Source organism: Sminthopsis crassicaudata, chromosome 4 (genome assembly GCF_048593235.1).
Source record: "Sminthopsis crassicaudata isolate SCR6 chromosome 4, ASM4859323v1, whole genome shotgun sequence".
Classification (NCBI taxonomy): domain Eukaryota; kingdom Metazoa; phylum Chordata; class Mammalia; order Dasyuromorphia; family Dasyuridae; genus Sminthopsis; species Sminthopsis crassicaudata.
Window position 1 is genome coordinate 138,926,479 of NC_133620.1, and position 8,520 is coordinate 138,934,998.

Here is an 8,520-nt window from a genome sequence, read left to right on the forward strand (position 1 = left end):
GCTAAAAAGCTATTAGAAATAATTCAGAACTTTAGCAAAGTTGCAGGATACAAAATAAATCCTCAGCATTTTTATATATCACCAACAAAATGCAACAGCAAGAGATACAAAGAGAAATTCCATTACAAACAAATGTTGAGAGTACAAAGTATTTGGGAATCCATCTACCAAAGAATAGTCAGCAATTATATGAGAAAAATTACAAAACACTTGCCACAAAAATAAAGTCAGATTTAAATAATTGGAAAGACATTAAGTGCTCTTGGATAGGGCGAATGAATATAATCAAGATGACAATACTCCCTAAACTAATCTATTTATTTAGTGCTATACCAATCAGACTCCCAAGAAACTATTTTAAGGACATAGAAAAAATAACAACAAAATTCATATGGAAGAACAAAAGATCAAGAATTTCATAGGAAGTAATGAAAAAAAAAATCAAATGAAGGTGGCCTAGCTGTACCTGATCTAGAACTATATTATGAAGAAGCAGTCACCAAAACCATTTGGTATTGACTAATTGATCAATGGAATAGGTTAGGTTCACATGGCAAGATAGTGAATAAAATATCAATTTAGTGTTTGACAAACCCAAAGATTCCAACTTTTGGGATAAGAACTCATTATTTGACAAAATCTCCTGGGAAAACTGGAAATTAGTATAGCAGAAACTAGGTATCGACCACATTTAACACCACATACTAAGATAGGATCAAAATGGGTCCATGATTTAGGCATAAAGAACGAGATCATAAACAAATTAGAGGAATATAGGATAGCCTGGCTAGCTCAGTCGGTAGAGCATGAGACTCTTAATCTCAGGGGTCGTGGGTTCGAGCCCCACGTTGGGCGCCAATTGTAACGAGCTGTCGTCTCTAGAAGCTGCCGGATCACTCTCTGGGAAGAGATCTGCTGTGTCTTCTACTCAAATCTCTCCGACAGATTCTTCTTCCTGTAGTGAACCGTTGTCTCCAGGCAGTTGCTGTTAACTCTTGTCCTTAGAAGTGACTTCCCTTCCTGCAGAGAGCCCCATCAGGCCTGATGTAATGCAGAGACCCTCTTCTTCAATCCTGGCTCTGAATCTCCTCCAGCTCTTATCCTTCTCTAGGCCGATCTGCTCTCTGGGCCCAGTGCTATCTCTTTTATCCTCCCAGAGAATGGGCGTGGGATAATGCAAGGGCTTCTGGGAAGAACCACCCCAGCCAATGAGCTTGCCCCCTCTATCAAGTCAACCTGAGTTCTCACCTTGTAATTGTCCAGAAAACCTGAATTCTCACCTTGTCACTGTCCAGACAACCTCAGTTCTCACTTAGTAATCCTAACAGTTTACCTCTCAGACTTGTGGAGGAGGAAGGAATTTGTGACCAAAGGAGAACTTGAGATCATTATTGATCACAAAATAGAAAATATTGATTACATCAAATTGAAAAGCTTTTGTACAACAAAACTAGTGCAAACAAGATTAGAAGGGAAGTAACAAATTGGGAAAACATTTTTACAGTTAAAAGTTCTGATAAAGGCCTCATCTCCAAAATATACAGAGAATTGACTCTAATTTATAAGAAATCAAGCCATTCTCCATTTGATAAATGGTCAAAGGACACTTTTCAGGTGATGAAATTGAAACTATTTCCACTCATATTAAAGAGTGTTCCAAATCACTACTGATCAGAGAAATGCAAATTAAGATAACTGATACCACTACACACCTGTCAGATTGGCTAAGATAACAGGAACAAATAATAATGAATGTTGGAGGGGATATGGAAAAACTGGGACACTGATGCATCTTTGGTGGAGTTATAAAAGAAAACAATCATTCTGGAGAGCAATCTGGAATTATGCCAAAAAGTCACCAAACTGTGCATACCCTTTGATCCAGCAGTGCTACTACTGAGCTTATATCCCAAGGAAGTACTAAAGAAGGGAAAGGGACCTGTATGTGCAAAATGTTTGTGGCAACACTTTTTGTAGTGGCTAGAAACTGGAAAATGAACGGATGCTCATCAATTGGAGAATGGTATATTAATGTTATGGAATATTATTGTTTTGTAAGAAATGACCAACAGGATGAATACAGAGATGCTTGGAGAGACTTACATCAACTGATGATGAGTGAAAGGAGCAGAACTAAGAGATCATTATACACTTCAACAATGATACCGTATGTGGATGCATTTTGATGGAAGTGGATATCTTCAACATAGAGAAGAGCTAATCCAATTCCAATTGGTCAATGATGGACAGAATCAGCTACATCCAGAAAAGGAACACTGGGAAATGAATGTAAACTGTTAGCATTTTTTTTTTGTTTTTTTCTCCCCAGATTATTTTTACCTTCTGAATCCAATTCTTCCTTTGCAACAATAACAACAACAACAAAATTCCGTTCTGCACATATATATTGTACCTAGGATATAGTATAACATATTTAATATGTATGGGAATGCCTGCCATCTAGGGGAGGGAGTGGAGGGAAGGAGGGGAAAAATTCAGAACAGAAGGGAGTACAAGGGATAATGTTGTAAAAAATTATCTATGCATATTTTCTGTCAAAAATGTTACAATTATAAAATTAATAAAAAGAAAAGGAAAAAAATTGATGTTATTAGTTCTATGGGGGCAGGAAAGTACTATGAATCCTACCCTTCCCTTTATCATTTATGAAGTTCACTCAAAGAATCAAAGATTTCAAAGCAGCCTTAGAAGTGATTTTCTCCAACCTGTTACAGATAAAGAAACTGAAGCCCAGAGAGCCTCAAACTTGTGCAGTTAACAAGTCATGGAATTGATACTTGAATCTGGAGATGAACTTTGGAGATGGAGATGGGATTCCTTGTTCTTTTTCAGTCAATCTGACCTGTATCTTGCCTTTGGACCCTGTAGAGGGCTAGAACTGAGCAGATGCAAGGTAACGTGGCATTTGAGACTAATCACCAATTGGACAATTCTCTATTACCACATGTTTGGAGGATGACCCTACTTACCTATTCTGTGCTGGCTCCATAGGTGGGTGTGGACAAAGAAGGGGAAGTGAGATGAGTGAGTGGAATAGGAGGAGGAGATTGATGCATTCTCTTGGAGGTGAAAAGAGAGGAAGGAAGTGTGGAGATTGCTAGATCGAATCCCCTGACTTGGACCCCAAAAGACATAGAATAAAGACTTATGCTTATCCTGACTCCAGCTGATTCTAACTCCAGGGTTTCAACCGGTCCCAGTTATCTCTGGAGCGGAGAGTGAGGCAAGTGACCTTGCACAGCACTGTCTCACTCAAATCCAATTCACTTGCGTGCCATGGCATCAGCTCTCTGTTGTAATGGTCCTCTTCGAGAACAAAGGACAAAAAACAAAAACAACTAAAACCTAATTCTTTTGACTTCTAGTTTGGAACTACTTCCTACATTACCATAGTGATCCATCTTTTTAACAAGTTATTCCTTATACTGATCTTACATAAGCATCTCACATAGGCATGTTCATCTTATTCATGGTTTGATCCTATTGCTGTCTTCTAGGCTCAAGGACAAATAGAATTCATCTCTACAATATACAACCTTAAAATATTTGAGAACATATATTATATCCTAAGTAAATCTTCTTTTTCCAGTATCTAGCTTTACTTTATTTAACTCATTCTCTAATAGGTGATTACAACAAGAGTAGGTCATTTATTCTTAGTATTGCAACATTGTGGCTATTATCTTTACCTGCTCCACTCATCATTAATTTAATTACTTATTCTAAAGTACATTGAATATAAATGTTTCCTTTCTGTTGAGGAATGTTAAAAATATAGGGCCTATAGAATGAATACTCTGGTTATTTGAACGCTCTCATGGTCAGGGTTTTTTGGGGAATTAAGAGGGTATCAAATATGTCACTTAGGTAACCTTGGAAAATTCTGGGAAGCAGGGACTTTTGGCTTGTGTCAAACCCTGGAGATGCTAAGTTTTGAGGTTCAGTATAGACATTCCAAAGACATTTTTCCAGTGGCTTAAGTTGAGCTGGGAAAACACTGAGGTGTGTCAGAATTAAGGGTTTTTTTTCTTTTTTCTTTTTTTTTCCCTCTAAGCCCCAGTATTAATCATTTGTGGAGTATTTAGATGTATGTTTTTTTTTTTTAAGTTTGAATAATCCAATTAATTATTTTAGCTCTCCACTTCTTTTTGTATACAGAGGCACAAAGTCCAACAAAAGTAGGGACTTTAGAAAAATACTTAATATTACCTGATAACAACCAACAATTCCAAGGAAATCCTTGCTTTTAAAAATAGGTAATTATAGCCACAGGTAACTGAACAGTATATATACTCAAGAGCCCATTTTGAACCTTTTATAACTAAATAACCCAAATTACATAGAGCTTTGAATTCTGAATGCCTCTGTTGGCTGCACTGGACCACAAGAATATAAAAACTTTAAAGGCTTTCTTGGTAATTGAAAGCCTTATGAGAGGGATTTATTTACTATAGCATTTTACATTTGTTCATTTTTTAGTCCCCTAGTTACTGCTTCCACTGCTTCCCTCCTTTTCCTTACCTTTGTTCCTGCATTAATCATAATTTGAGCTCTGAAAGTTTACAATATTATAAAATTTCTTTCTGGCACATATCTGTACTTTGGCACAATTTTGTTATTTTAAATAGTCTCTCCTAATACCCTGAATATAGCTTTGGGTCATTATTCTTTTTTGAATATATTTAGAATACATTTAATTTCCTGATAATTGTCTCAGCTGCAGGACACTTTATATGGATATAATGAATGAGTGAATGGAATTAGTTGGGCACTGAAACTAGCTGTGCCTGCTCACTTGCCTTCTGTTTTTCTTTTAAGTTCTCAATATCTAAATGCTTATTTTAGGGATTGTTTTGTTTGCACCTGTGTTCCTTTTGTGCTCCTCTTCTCAGATGATTAGATTTTTTTTTTTTTTTTTTTTTTTTTTTTTTTTTTTTTTTTTTTTTTTGGTGAGGCATTTGGGCTTATACCACTTTCTCAGGATCACACAATTAGTATGTGTTAGGTGGTTGAGGCTGACTTGGAACTCAGATCCTTCTGACTCCAGGGTAGGTACTCTATCCACTGTGCCATCCAGCTGGCCCCTAGATTAGAAACTTTCAACAGAGATGACAACACCATTTTGATGTTTTCTCTTCTACTCTATAGTGTTCTTTCAGCCATAGGTCCCTTGTAATCATGTAATAGAAATACACTCTTGACTCTGAAAATCAAATATTGAGGAAAAATTATTAAAGCAGAATCTTAAAGAATTGTCTTAATCTTTCTGTCCAGAAGCAGCCCCACTCTTCTTTGGGAAGAAGGAGCCCTGAGTATAGAAGTGGGAGAACCTTTATACTTTCTAGTTTGGCACAGTCCCTTCCTTAAGAGAATGGATTGGTCCATTTTTTCTGGGTTATATTCTTTCTGATATATCCACTGCAAGTTTCCCCTAAATATGTATAAGCATGGTTCCCCTCCCTTATCATATGTCCCATGTTTGAAAATTATGGAAAACTCCTCTTATGGGTCTGTTGTTTAATATTTAATTAGCCCATTAAGGAAGTGCAATAGTGATTTGGTCAAATCAGGTAATTGACCCCAACTAGTTTGGGATGGATTGACTATTATCTTAAGTTTGTAGTTTTCTTAGAACCACAACTCTTCCTAATCCCCCAATTTCTTGTTTGTTCAAGGCTTCTATTTATTACTTAATTGTTCTGTGGAATGTTAACCTTCCTTGACTTTTCACATGCTGAAAACCTCTTGATCAGTGGTACCCATTATTCCATACTACTTTAAAGTTTGCAACATAGTGAAAACCCAACTTTTCAGCATTTCTCATGTTATTTTTGGCTGAAAAAAAAAAGTCATTGTACTCATAGTTTGGGTCAACTGAAATTTCACAGCTATTTAGTGATATTTAGTCAATTGAGGTCAAAGGTTTAGGGGTTTTTGAAAAATCATGGAACCCATCATCACTGACATTCTACCTAATGAATCTCTTGGTTTTCTATCATAAGATCCTGTAGAGAATATGTGCTGTTTTCAAAATAAAGATAGGGATTCAACTTATTGCTGGGAAAGTCAGTGACTAAATTAAATTAAGGTAAATAATTAAGGGAACTACTACTTACAATAAATTATGTATTATGTACATGCATTTTCACTAGTTGTTTCCCAAGGCTCTTTTTTTGTGTTTCAAGCTGTTGGCTTTTCTGATTTCCTCAGGCTTCAGGTAAAACCTTAACTCCTGCAAGAATACCTTGATCTATTTTAAAACTAATATTTCCACTCTGAAATTATCTACTGCATAGATCTTATTTGTATGTAATTGTTTGTATGTGTTCCCCTTTAGATTTTGGTCCCTGAGGGCAGGAATTGTTTTTGCTTTCCTTTGTTTTCCAGTACTTAGCATTTATCTAACTTTATCTAACTGCCTGATAAATGTTTGTTGTCTTTTGGAATACATTGCCATGTATCCTTATTCCTAGATCTTGATCTGAGGTATTCCTCACCATTTCTTCAGTGAAAAGTTAGCTACTATTCATATTTCTGAAATATGGAATTTTGAATGTGTTTAAATTTGCAATATTTTGTTTATTCCTACTCATATCAATAGGGGCAACTAGGAAGCTCAGTGTAAAAAAGTGCTGGGCTTAGAGTCAGAAAGATTCTCATTCCTGAGTTCAAATCTGGACTCAGACACTGCTTGACCTGGGCAAATAACTTAACCCTGTTTGCCTAAGTTTCCTTATTTGTAAAATATAGAAGGAAATGACAAATTACTACAGTGTCTTTGCCAAGAAAACTCCAAATGAGATCATCAAGAGTTTGATGCAACTGAAACAATTGAACAATAATAATTTCTTGTGGAGTATATAATCAATTAGTGATAAGATTTATATTAGAGGCTCCTGGCTGCTGTTTCCTTTCCTCTTATATTTCCTTTACTCTAGAATTGACCATGTGCATATTGAAAGGGCCTGGAAAGCCTGAAACAGTCTAGAATCAGCTCTGGTGATAGGGTATTCTTGTCAGAGTGTTGAAATTGCAGGACCAAGCAGCATCAGGTTTTTTTTTTTTTTTTTTTTTACCAAGAAAACTATCAGGTCAGACTATTGCCTCATATTGAACTTTCAATGCATCAAAATCCTATATCTTTTTAAAATTTGCTAAGTTTCTTTCTCATATTGCTGCTTTGAGTTAGGTAGTTCAGGTACATATACTATTATTTTATAGCTGAAAGAATATAAATGTCCATCAATTGTGACTCACTTTTTTATGATAATACTTTTTTTCTATTCATATAGTTCTTTGATTATACACTTTGTACCATTTTTCCGGTATAAAAATAATGTGTTACCATAGCCTGGTCATGCTCAGAAATCTCTTTATAGTTATTATATAACATGAAGTCATATAACATTTGCAGAAAACTTCTAATGTTTAAAAAACCTGGGTTTTGCTTTCTAAAAAAAAAAAAACCCTAAATTGACTAAAAATTTCAAAAGATCCTAGGCTGGTAATGCAGAAGTTTGTCATATCCGATGGCTTTTCCCAAAATAATGTACTCCATTTGCTACTGACCATTAAACTTTATGATAGCATAATCTATTTTTAAACAACAAAAGTTTAAAATAAAATAGCTGAAAGGTCTAATGCTTTTCATTTTTTATAACTCTATACATTTCCAGATCATTTAATTGACATGGTATTTAGTTTGCTGTTCCTAACAACCTCCAGTAGGTAAGAGAAATATCTCTATTACTGAAAGATAATTACATTTACATATTGTATTAAATTTGTAAGATTTGTAAATTTGTAAAATTTGTAAATTTTAAGAAGTTAAATGGTACACAAAAGTCACATTCATGTCACATTATCAAATGGACAGACTGTCATAAGTAGTTGGTCCTGTTTCCTTGTCTCAATGATAAAATTCTTCTAGATAAAATATAACTATTTAAAAATTCTAATTGAGGTCATTCAAGCTTATACAACCATGTTTCTTCCTTGAGAAGGGCAAGGGCTATGACTAATTCTATACTCAAAAAGATTGCCAATATATTTCTTTTTCTACTTTGATCATTTTATGAAGATGATTGTTTTAAAGTCCTGGGTGGTTATGTGGGAGTTAACAGAAAAAGCCTGAAGTACAAATTATAATACTTCCTGAAGAAGCAGGGATGAGCACCTAAAGAGTGAATTTAGCCTTACTGTCCTACTCCTGTGAAGAAGGTCTCAGGAAACCTCACCTTATTGTATCCAACCAGAAAGCTAAATTGTGATGTCAACTACACTCCATTAGGTTAAAATTGTCTTTATAAATCTATGGCCTTTCAAGTTTAGCTCACAATGCTATCTTCTTACTCCCTTGCCTTCCCATAGCTCATGCTATCTTTTTCCTTGTTATAACAAGGGTACTTAGGACCTTTTAGGTTTAGCCCAACAGTCAATGGTGTAATTCCCTTCTTTTGCTAATCTCTTTTGGGATTAGTCTGCTAAATTCCTTTATGG

The 8,520-nt window shown here is 35.2% G+C and overlaps 1 non-coding gene across 1 annotated transcript; it reads left to right on the plus strand.

Annotated features, from left to right (window-relative positions):
• The first annotated feature begins 781 nt into the window (after positions 1-781).
• TRNAK-CUU (transfer RNA lysine (anticodon CUU)) lies at positions 782-855 on the plus strand. The gene has a single exon. It is a non-coding gene; the product is annotated as a tRNA-Lys (tRNA).
• Positions 856-8,520: the final 7,665 nt, after the last annotated feature.